At 55.3% G+C, this 11,808-nt stretch overlaps 2 non-coding genes across 2 annotated transcripts; both read left to right on the forward strand.

The window, feature by feature from the left end:
* The first annotated feature begins 6,148 nt into the window (after positions 1-6,148).
* LOC126476939 (small subunit ribosomal RNA) lies at positions 6,149-8,057 on the forward strand. Its single transcript, XR_007587371.1, has one exon. It is a non-coding gene; the product is annotated as a small subunit ribosomal RNA (ribosomal RNA).
* Positions 8,058-8,407: 350 nt separating this feature from the next.
* LOC126476442 (5.8S ribosomal RNA) lies at positions 8,408-8,562 on the forward strand. Its single transcript, XR_007586976.1, has one exon. It is a non-coding gene; the product is annotated as a 5.8S ribosomal RNA (ribosomal RNA).
* Positions 8,563-11,808: the final 3,246 nt, after the last annotated feature.

Raw genomic sequence — 11,808 nt, forward strand, 5'->3', positions numbered from 1 at the left:
CTTCTCACCATAACGTCTGCCAACCGCCCCCCTCCGGCTCCGCAACCTACACCCCCTCCCAAGGTCGTCCATGACTATCGCCGTGCCAACTGGGATGCCTACCGGGACTCCATCTCCACCCAGGTCGAAAGCCACCCTCTTACCTATCGCCATCCTGACGACATCATCCGCGCCTCGTCCTTCCTTCAGACGGTAATTACTGACGCTGTGGAGGCCCATGTTCCTACTAAAACCATCCACCCACACCGTCCCACTCTCCCTCCGCGGGCTGTCCTCCTCCTCCGTGAATCCCGCCGCCTCTATCGCTCCTTCCTCCGCACTCGTGACAGGGATACACTCCAACGCCACCGGCAAATACAGCGACACGTACGGAACCTTATTACAGCAACGAAACGCCGGGACTGGCGCCAGACCTGCACACGACTCAATGCCACCCTCCCTATCAACTCCTCCAAGTACTGGTCTGCCTTCCATCGTCTTACTGGTTCCCTTTCCGCTCCCCACTACCCCCTTCTCCATAACGATCGCCCCCTTCCAGACAACCTCAGTAAGGCCAACCACTTCACTTCCCACCTTTCCGAGGTCTTCTCCATCCCCGATGATCCACACTTTGATTATTCTCTTTTCCCCACCGTCATGGCACGTGCTGATACCTCAGTCGCTCCACTTGCTCCTAGTCTCCAGTACTTGGGGCAGTTGCCCCCCTCCGACGTCAACACTCCCATCACAGCACAAGACATTAAACTTCTCCTCCAGTCCAAACGCAACACGGCCCCTGGTCACGACTGTGTCACCTACCGTCACCTTCGAGAAAGCCCCTATTCCTTCCTAACTGTCCTCGCCCATCTCTATAATGTCATCCTCTCTACTGGCTTCTACCCTGACCTGTGGAAGACCTCCCGCGTCCTCCTCTTCCTCAAACCCAACAAACCCCCTTCTGCCGCCTCTTCCTATCGTCCCATCTGCCTCACCTCCGTCTTCAGTAAGGTCCTTGAATCCATCCTCTCCCACCGTATCCATCGGCACCTTGCTCAACACCACCTCCTCCCCCTTACCCAGTGTGGCTTCCGACCCTCCTTCTCTGCTGACGACCAACTCCTCAACCTTGTTCACCTTCTGTCCCTCCAGCTCAACTCACGTCGCTCCGCCATTTTTGTTTCCCTTGACCTCCAAAATGCCTATGACCGTGTATGGCATCCCGGTCTCCTCTTTAAACTCCAAACCTACGCCCTGCCTATCAATTTTGTCCGTCTGGTCGCTTCCTTCCTCTCACACCGTCCTTCCTATGTCACCCTCCACAACACCAACTCCCGTATCTTTTATCCCACGGCTGGCGTCCCCCAGGGTTCTGTCCTCTCCCCTCTCCTTTATCTCTTGTATACAGCTGATATGCCCAAGCCACCCCCACCAGTTCACCTTCTCCAATATGCTGATGACACCGCCTTCCTGGCTCTCTATCCTACCCTTCAACGGTCTCAACGTACCCTCCAAACCCACCTTAACCAGTTCACCACTTGGTGTAATCAGTGGCTCCTCCGTCTCAACCCCTCCAAAACCCAGGCAATCATCATAGGCCGTACCACTCGCTCCTTTCGCCTCCAAGATTTCTACCTCACCCTTTATGGTCGTCCTATCCAACTCACCCCCACCCTGAAATACCTTGGCCTCACCCTTGACCGACACCTCACCTGGACCCCTCATCTCCTGACCATCCAGCAGAAAGCCCATTCCCGCCTCCGCCTGCTGAAACTCCTGTCCGGCCGGACATGGGGATTGCATCCTTCTACCATCCTCCACACCTACAAATCCCTCATCCGTCCTATCCTCTGTTATGCCAGCGTCGCCTGGATCTCCGCCCCCACCCGCTTTTACAAGGCTCTCCAAATCCTTGAACGCCATGCGCTCCGCCTTGCCTTCCGTATCCGCCTTCCTTCCCCCACACGGCTCCTGTATGAACTGATCCCCTTCCCCCACCTCCTCTTGTTCCTCCAACATCTCCACATCCTTTACATTGTTCGCAGGCTTGATCCCCCCCACCCTCTGGTTTCCTCCTTCCTCTCCACCCCCCGCCCGTTGCCGCGCCTCTATCGCTGTATCCCTCCCTCTCTCCACCTCCACACCCTCCATCTCCTTCATCAAGGCAATTTCCAACGCCTCCCCTCCCGGATGACGAACTTCGCCGTGACATATACCCTTCCTTCCAACTATAACCCGGCCTTGTTCCCCCCCCCTCCCCAGGGCCCCCTTCTCCTCTTTCTTCCTTCTCCCAGAGCGGATTTTCTTCCATCCCCTCCTCCCCTGAGACCCTGCACCCCATACTTGCCTCTCTCCTTCCCACATCCCTCCCTACCTGGCCCTTTTCCGAGCGCCCCCCATTCCCCTCCCCCATCTCTTCCCCTCCCTCCCTTCTTCGGGTCTCCCTCATCTCCTTGAACCTGGCAGATCCTCTGTATTGCTCATCATCAATGTGCCACGTCAGTGTTGTGTTTCGTGCTGTTTCTCGTGTGCGTCAAGAGGTGTGATTTTAATTGTGTACTGCCTTCAGGTTCGCCGTCAGTGTTACGCTGTGTGCTATGCCATCCGTCAACACCTTTATGCTCCAGTCATACTGTGCCTTGTGTTCTTTTAATCGTCGCAGTGTGTGGCTTTTTGTGTGTGCTACTTTTAAACAGTTTTTTATCTCCATTTTACAGTCACCCCGTTTTTTGTATATTGCCTTCCATGATGTTCTCCCTTTTTATATCTATGTTCGCCTTCTTCTCTCCTTTGCTGTTTTTAAATGTCTTCTATTGTTTTGTTCTATGTCTTTCGGCTGAAGAGCAGCGCATATGCTGCTGCCAGCCCGCCCCGATGGGGAATTGATATACAATAAAGAAAAAAAAAAAAAAAAAGAGTTATGTCCAATATGCGACATTCCCGCTGTCCCTATACATGAGCTGCGAGCTGTACCACGTACACGCTACAGACGCGATCGCATTGCTCACTGTACGGATTCTCATGCTGAGCGATCAGCTAGGAAGCGCCCCATCCACGTCGATACCCGTGGGCGTTGCACTCGCAGTCGCAAAAAACTTTGGGCAAATATATTTCTCCGATGCTGAGCGATCAGCTAGGAAGCGCCCCATCCATGTCGATACCCGTGGGCGTTGCACTCGCAGTCGCAAAAAACGTTGGGCAAATATATTTCCCCAATGCTGAGCGATCAGCTAGGAAGCGCCCCATCCATGTCGATACCCGTGGGCGTTGCACTCGCAGTCGCAAAAAACGTTGGGCAAATATATTTCTCCGATGCTGAGCGATCAGCTAGGAAGCGCCCCATCCATGTCGGTACCCGTGGGCGTCGCACTCGCAGTCGCAAAAAACGCTGGGCAAATATATTTCTCGGAAGAGTAACGACAGTCCGAGCCTCCTGCGTGGGAAGAGTCTTTCTAGGCCCTGACCCACGGGAAGGGTGTAGCTTCCCCCATCCCGGACATTTGACGTCGTCACACTACCGGTATTGACTAATAGACTGATTGCTGATAATCATTAGCCATACACTGGGGGAAATGGCCGACAGGGGTAGCAACATAGTGGAGCCGCAGTGTCACTAATGTTCAGAGATAGAACAGTTTCGACTGGAACCAGAGTAACCGTATACACGGCACTGATTAGTAATAGATGCAGAGCCATCAGAATACAGATAATATATACAACCATCCCTATACATGCTGAAAGACTCTGTACACAATGAGAACCACACGTCAGCCAGACACTCTTATCACACACTACTCTCTGCCTGTAACAGGCACACACACAATATCTAACCACCAGCATGGAAGAACATCCAGTGCATCCTCTCCGCCACATTACACAATCCACACTATCATAACCAGACCGGGAGGTCCACCCAGAAAACAGAATATCCCACCCTTCCGACATCCGCCATTGCTCAGCTAAGCCACGAACACCCACACATGTCCTACACAGGGGTGCACCCAACATCACAATACTGCCTCCTGTCACAGCACACAACCAATGGCAGGAATGAAAGACACAGCTCTGCCACAACCATGGAATCGGAGCGCCACCTGTCATGCGCCAAAAGTGCATCCTGACGTGACAAATCGGATGATGCCGCAGGCATCCACTTACGATAATCACTATCAACGAACCTGCCGCCGCCCCCCCCCAATATACCTTTCGTTACAACAATGTGTATCTGATCCTAAGCTATATTGTACCTTAACCTAAGCTATATTGTACCTTAACCTATATCGTACCTTAACCTAACCCATATCATACCTTAACCTAATCTATATCGTACCTTAACCTAATCTATATCGTACCTTAACCTAATCTATATCGTACCTTAACCTAACGTATATCGTACCTTAACCTAACCTATATCGAACCTTAACCTAACCTATATCGTACCTTAACCTAACCTATATCGTAACTTAACCTAACCTATATCGTACCTTAACCTAACCTATATCGTACCTTCACCTACCCTATATCATACCATAACCTAACCTATATCGTACCTTAACCTAACCTATATCGTACCTTAACCTAACCTATATCGTACCTTAACCTAACCTATATCGTACCTTAACCTAACCTATATCGTACCTTAACCTAACCTATGTCGTACCTTAACCTAACCTATGTCGTACCTTAACCTAACCTATATCGTATCTTAACCTAACCTATGTCGTGCCTTAACCTAACCTATGTCGTGCATTAACCTAACCTATGTCGTGCCTTAACCTAACCTACGTTGTGCCTTAACCTAACCTACGTTGTGCCTTAACCTAACCTACGTTGTGCCTTAACCTAACCTACGTTGTGCCTTAACCTAACCTACGTTGTGCCTTAACCTAACCTACGTTGTGCCTTAACCTAACCTACGTTGTGCCTTAACCTAACCTACGTTGTGCCTTAACCTAACCTACGTTGTGCCTTAACCTAACCTACGTTGTGCCTTAACCTAACCTACGTTGTGCCTTAACCTAACCCATATTGTTCCTTAACCTGACGCACGTTGTCCCTTAACCTGCTCTGTAATTGTTATGCGACTCGTTAAATTAGTGTAGTGTTGCCTAACCGCAACCGTCGCAATATAGTTTGTTGCGTGTATGTGGGCAGACGAAATGTGTTGTGACACCTGACACAGGCATGCAATACTCGTTGAAGTTGCAAATGGCGATGGACGTCTACGTTTGCTGGTGACGTTACGCAAATGAACAACCGGTAACCCGTTGTGGTGCGGTTGTTCTCGCTAGAGGTGAATCAGTGATGGCGACGATCGGTTGAGCTATTAACAGGTTGTTTCAGCGATACCCACCATGCCCACGAACGTGAATGGCATCTGGGTGTGAAGCGATACGCGGCGGTGGCTTGGTGGGACCGTCCCCCGCCAGTGAGGGGGGGCCGCCTGGCGTGCTGGCAGCGCGCTGCGTGGGCGGACGCGCTACAGCCGGCTGGTGGGGGCGGCCAGTGGCAGGCGCGCCGGCCGACGGACGCGGCAGGCGGCGCAGCTGCTCGCGGCGCCTTGCGGCCAAAGTAGGTCCTCGCGGGCCCGGTGCGAAGCGCAGTGGCCATCTGCAGTGTGCTGCTCCGATTGAGGACTGTGTGCGCTGAGGATGCGCCGCCGCCCGGCGCTCGGCGCCGCGACGCCGTCTGCTGCTCGGTCGCCCCAGCGGTTCTCGCAGGTGGTTTGTATCGCAGCTGTGCGGACGTGTTGGCGCGTGCGCTGTGCTGGGAGAGTTCGCTTCGGCACCCAAGTGGGGCTTTTGTCCTTCTGTGGCGCTGGCGTTGGAGCTGCCGGTCACCGTAGGTGGCGCGTGTTGTCTCCCGCCGGCAATGCCACGACAGCACGCTCCCGGGCCTCTGTCGGCAGCGGCAAGCTCAGTTGGGAGCACAGGTGGTCGCACCTAAAGCGTCTACTCGCCAAACTCCGGGCGGTTGCGCCTCTCTCGAACCCGACCAAGTACTTAGGACGGCGCTGCGCGCCGCCGGGACCTGAGAGGGTTTCGAGGTGTGTTGTGCAGGGGAGCTCAGCCTCCTCCTGTTTGCAGAATAATTGAGCGGATGCTTGCGTGTTCGCGCAGGCCCCCGGGACACACTCCCGGGCGGCCGGCTGCTCAGCTCTAGTTGACGCAGCTCCCTGGTTGATCCTGCCAGTAGTCATATGCTTGTCTCAAAGATTAAGCCATGCATGACTCAGTACAAGCCGCATTAAGGTGAAACCGCGAATGGCTCATTAAATCAGTTATGGTTCCTTAGATCGTACCCACGTTACTTGGATAACTGTTGTAATTCTAGAGCTAATACATGCAAACGGAGTCCCGACCAGAGATGGAAGGGACGCTTTTATTAGATCAAAACCAATCGGTCGGCTCGTCCGGTCCGTTTGCCTTGGTGACTCTGAATAACTTTGGGCTGATCGCACGGTCCTCGTACCGGCGACGCATCTTTCAAATGTCTGCCTTATCAACTGTCGATGGTAGGTTCTGCGCCTACCATGGTTGTAACGGGTAACGGGGAATCAGGGTTCGATTCCGGAGAGGGAGCCTGAGAAACGGCTACCACATCCAAGGAAGGCAGTAGGCGCGCAAATTACCCACTCCCAGCACGGGGAGGTAGTGACGAAAAATAACGATACGGGACTCATCCGAGGCCCCGTAATCGGAATGAGTACACTTTAAATCCTTTAACGAGTATCTATTGGAGGGCAAGTCTGGTGCCAGCAGCCGCGGTAATTCCAGCTCCAATAGCGTATATTAAAGTTGTTGCGGTTAAAAAGCTCGTAGTTGGATTTGTGTCCCACGCTGTTGGTTCACCGCCCGTCGGTGTTTAACTGGCATGTATCGTGGGACGTCCTGCCGGTGGGGCGAGCCGAAGGCGTGCGACCGCCTCGTGCGTGCTCGTGCGTCCTGAGGCGGACCTCGTTGAAATCCTACCTCGGTGCTCTTTATTGAGTTTCTCGGAGGGCCGGCACGTTTACTTTGAACAAATTAGAGTGCTTAAAGCAGGCAAGCCCGCCTGAATACTGTGTGCATGGAATAATGGAATAGGACCTCGGTTCTATTTTGTTGGTTTTCGGAACCCGAGGTAATGATTAATAGGGACAGGCGGGGGCATTCGTATTGCGACGTTAGAGGTGAAATTCTTGGATCGTCGCAAGACGAACAGAAGCGAAAGCATTTGCCAAGTTTGTTTTCATTAATCAAGAACGAAAGTTAGAGGTTCGAAGGCGATCAGATACCGCCCTAGTTCTAACCATAAACGATGCCAGCCAGCGATCCGCCGCAGTTCCTCCGATGACTCGGCGGGCAGCCTCCGGGAAACCAAAGCTTTTGGGTTCCGGGGGAAGTATGGTTGCAAAGCTGAAACTTAAAGGAATTGACGGAAGGGCACCACCAGGAGTGGAGCCTGCGGCTTAATTTGACTCAACACGGGAAACCTCACCAGGCCCGGACACCGGAAGGATTGACAGATTGATAGCTCTTTCTTGATTCGGTGGGTGGTGGTGCATGGCCGTTCTTAGTTGGTGGAGCGATTTGTCTGGTTAATTCCGATAACGAACGAGACTCTCGCCTGCTAACTAGTCGCGTGACATCCTTCGTGCTGTCAGCGATTACTTTTCTTCTTAGAGGGACAGGCGGCTTCTAGCCGCACGAGATTGAGCAATAACAGGTCTGTGATGCCCTTAGATGTTCTGGGCCGCACGCGCGCTACACTGAAGGAATCAGCGTGTCTTCCTAGGCCGAAAGGTCGGGGTAACCCGCTGAACCTCCTTCGTGCTAGGGATTGGGGCTTGCAATTGTTCCCCATGAACGAGGAATTCCCAGTAAGCGCGAGTCATAAGCTCGCGTTGATTACGTCCCTGCCCTTTGTACACACCGCCCGTCGCTACTACCGATTGAATGATTTAGTGAGGTCTTCGGACTGGTACGCGGCATTGACTCTGTCGTTGCCGATGCTACCGGAAAGATGACCAAACTTGATCATTTAGAGGAAGTAAAAGTCGTAACAAGGTTTCCGTAGGTGAACCTGCGGCAGGATCATTACCGACTAGACTGCATATCTTTCGATGTGCGTGTCGTGTCGCGCAACACGCTACCTGTACGGCTCGCAGTAGCCGTGCGCCGCGTGCGGAACCACGCGTTCGTCTCAAAACTAACGGCAATGTTGTGTGGTACGAGCGCTGAAGCGCTGGAGCGGCTTGCCTGCGGCACCTGGCGCCTGGCGCCGGTTTTGAATGACTTTCGCCCGAGTGCCTGCCGCTCCGGTGTGGAGCCGTACGACGCCCATCGGCCGTGAGGCCGTTGGACACTGAACGCTGGAACAGGGGCCGCCACACGCCTCAGTCCCGCCTATGCAACTGTCTTGAAAGAGATAGTGGAAACTATGAAAAGATCACCCAGGACGGTGGATCACTCGGCTCGTGGGTCGATGAAGAACGCAGCAAATTGCGCGTCGACATGTGAACTGCAGGACACATGAACATCGACGTTTCGAACGCACATTGCGGTCCATGGATTCCGTTCCCGGGCCACGTCTGGCTGAGGGTCGGCTACGTATACTGAAGCGCGCGGCGTTTGCCCCGCTTCGCAGACCTGGGAGTGTCGTGGCCGCCTGTGGGGCCGGCCGCGTCTCCTTAAACGTGCGATGCGCGCCCGTCGCCTGGCGGTTCGCATACCGGTACTTACTCGGTAGCGTGCACAGCCGGCTGGCGGTGTGGCGTGCGACACCTCGTACAACGACCTCAGAGCAGGCGAGACTACCCGCTGAATTTAAGCATATTACTAAGCGCAGGAAAAGAAACTAACAAGGATTCCCCCAGTAGCGGCGAGCGAACAGGGAAGAGTCCAGCACCGAACCCCGCAGGCTGCCGCCTGTCGTGGCATGTGGTGTTTAGGAGGGTCCACTACCCCGACGCCTCGCGCCGAGCCCAAGTCCAACTTGAATGAGGCCACGGCCTGTAGGGGGTGCCAGGCCCGTAGCGGCCGGTGCGAGCGTCGGCGGGACCTCTCCTTCGAGTCGGGTTGCTTGAGAGTGCAGCTCCAAGTGGGTGGTAAACTCCATCTGAGACTAAATATGACCACGAGACCGATAGCGAACAAGTACCGTGAGGGAAAGTTGAAAATAGCTTTGAAGAGAGAGTTCAAAAGTACGTGAAACCGTTCTGTGGTAAACGTGAGAAGTCCGAAAGGTCGAACGGGATAGATTCACGCCCATCCGGCCACTGGCCTCCGCCCTCGGCAGATGGGGCCGGCCGCCCGCGCGGAGCAATCTGCGGCGGGGTCGTGTCCGGTTGCCTTTCCACTCGCCGCGGGGTGGGGCCGTTCCGGTGTGCGGTGGGCCGCACTTCTCCCCTAGTAGGACGTCGCGACCCGCTGGGTGCCGGCCTACGGCCCGGGAGCGCAGCCTGTCCTTCCGCGGGCCTCGGTTCGCGTCTGTTGGGCAGAGCCCCGGTGTCCTGGCTGGCTGCCCGGCGGTATATCTGGAGGAGTCGATTCGCCTCTTTGGGCGCTCGGGCTCCCGGCAAGCGCGCACGGTTCTTCCCGGATGACGGACCTACCTGGCCCGGCCCCGGACCCGCGCCGCTGTTGGCTCGGGTATGCTCTCGGGCGGAATAATCGCTCCCGTCAGCGGCGCTTCAGCTTTGGACAATTTCACGACCCGTCTTGAAACACGGACCAAGGAGTCTAACATGTGCGCAAGTAATTGGGCTGTACGAAACCTAAAGGCGTAATGAAAGTGAAGGTCTCGCCTTGCGCGGGCCGAGGGAGGATGGGGCTTCCCCGCCCTTCACGGGGCGGCGGCCTCCGCACTCCCGGGGCGTCTCGTCCTCATTGCGAGGTGAGCCGCACCTACAGCGTACACGTTGGGACCCGAAAGATGGTGAACTATGCCTGGCCAGGACGAAGTCAGGGGAAACCCTGATGGAGGTCCGTAGCGATTCTGACGTGCAAATCGATCGTTGGAGCTGGGTATAGGGGCGAAAGACTAATCGAACCATCTAGTAGCTGGTTCCCTCCGAAGTTTCCCTCAGGATAGCTGGTGCTCGTACGAGTCTCATCCGGTAAAGCGAATGATTAGAGGCCTTGGGGCCGAAACGACCTCAACCTATTCCCAAACTTTAAATGGGTGAGATCTCCGGCTTGCTTGATATGCTGAAGCCGCGAGCAAACGACTCGGATCGGAGTGCCAAGTGGGCCACTTTTGGTAAGCAGAACTGGCGCTGTGGGATGAACCAAACGCCGAGTTAAGGCGCCCGAATCGACGCTCATGGGAAACCATGAAAGGCGTTGGTTGCTTAAGACAGCAGGACGGTGGCCATGGAAGTCGGAATCCGCTAAGGAGTGTGTAACAACTCACCTGCCGAAGCAACTAGCCCTGAAAATGGATGGCGCTGAAGCGTCGTGCCTATACTCGGCCGTCAGTCTGGCAGTCATGGCCGGTCCTTGCGGCCGGCCGCGAAGCCCTGACGAGTAGGAGGGTCGCGGCGGTGGGCGCAGAAGGGTCTGGGCGTGAGCCTGCCTGGAGCCGCCGTCGGTGCAGATCTTGGTGGTAGTAGCAAATACTCCAGCGAGGCCCTGGAGGGCTGACGCGGAGAAGGGTTTCGTGTGAACAGCCGTTGCACACGAGTCAGTCGATCCTAAGCCCTAGGAGAAATCCGATGTTGATGGGGGCCGTCATAGCATGATGCACTTTGTGCTGGCCCCCGTTGGGCGAAAGGGAATCCGGTTCCTATTCCGGAAACCGGCAGCGGAACCGATACAAGTCGGGCCCCTCTTTTTGAGATGCTCGTCGGGGTAACCCAAAAGGACCCGGAGACGCCGTCGGGAGATCGGGGAAGAGTTTTCTTTTCTGCATGAGCGTTCGAGTTCCCTGGAATCCTCTAGCAGGGAGATAGGGTTTGGAACGCGAAGAGCACCGCAGTTGCGGCGGTGTCCCGATCTTGCCCTCGGACCTTGAAAATCTGGGAGAGGGCCACGTGGAGGTGTCGCGCCGGTTCGTACCCATATCCGCAGCAGGTCTCCAAGGTGAAGAGCATCTAGTCGATAGAATAATGTAGGTAAGGGAAGTCGGCAAATTGGATCCGTAACTTCGGGATAAGGATTGGCTCTGAGGATCGGGGCGTGTCGGGCTTGGTCGGGAAGTGGGTCAGCGCTAACGTGCCGGGCCTGGGCGAGGTGAGTGCCGTAGGGGTGCCGGTAAGTGCGGGCGTTTAGCGCGGGCGTGGTCTGCTCTCGCCGTTGGTCGGCCTCGTGCTGGCCGGCGGTGCAGGATGCGCGCGCCTGCGCGGCGTTCGCGCCCCGGTGCTTCAACCTGCGTGCAGGATCCGAGCTCGGTCCCGTGCCTTGGCCTCCCACGGAACTTCCTTGCTGCGAGGCCGCGTCCGCCTTAGCGTGCTCCTCCGGGGGCGCGCGGGTGCGCGGATTCTCTTCGGCCGCCATTCAACGATCAACTCAGAACTGGCACGGACTGGGAGAATCCGACTGTCTAATTAAAACAAAGCATTGCGATGGCCCTAGCGGGTGTTGACGCAATGTGATTTCTGCCCAGTGCTCTGAATGTCAACGTGAAGAAATTCAAGCAAGCGCGGGTAAACGGCGGGAGTAACTATGACTCTCTTAAGGTGGCCAAGTGGCGGCGGTGTGGCTGCATCCGGACTTGGCTTTTCGAAGTGCGGTCTTGATGTAGTCGTGCTGCTGCTGCGAGGTGCCTTCCTTGGGTTATAGTTACAGGGAGAGTGATGCGGAATACATGGGCCTAGCCCTCTTAGCCTCTCCTCTCCTGCGGTCTTCTCCC

Source organism: Schistocerca serialis, chromosome 4 (genome assembly GCF_023864345.2).
Source record: "Schistocerca serialis cubense isolate TAMUIC-IGC-003099 chromosome 4, iqSchSeri2.2, whole genome shotgun sequence".
In the NCBI taxonomy this organism is placed as follows: domain Eukaryota; kingdom Metazoa; phylum Arthropoda; class Insecta; order Orthoptera; family Acrididae; genus Schistocerca; species Schistocerca serialis.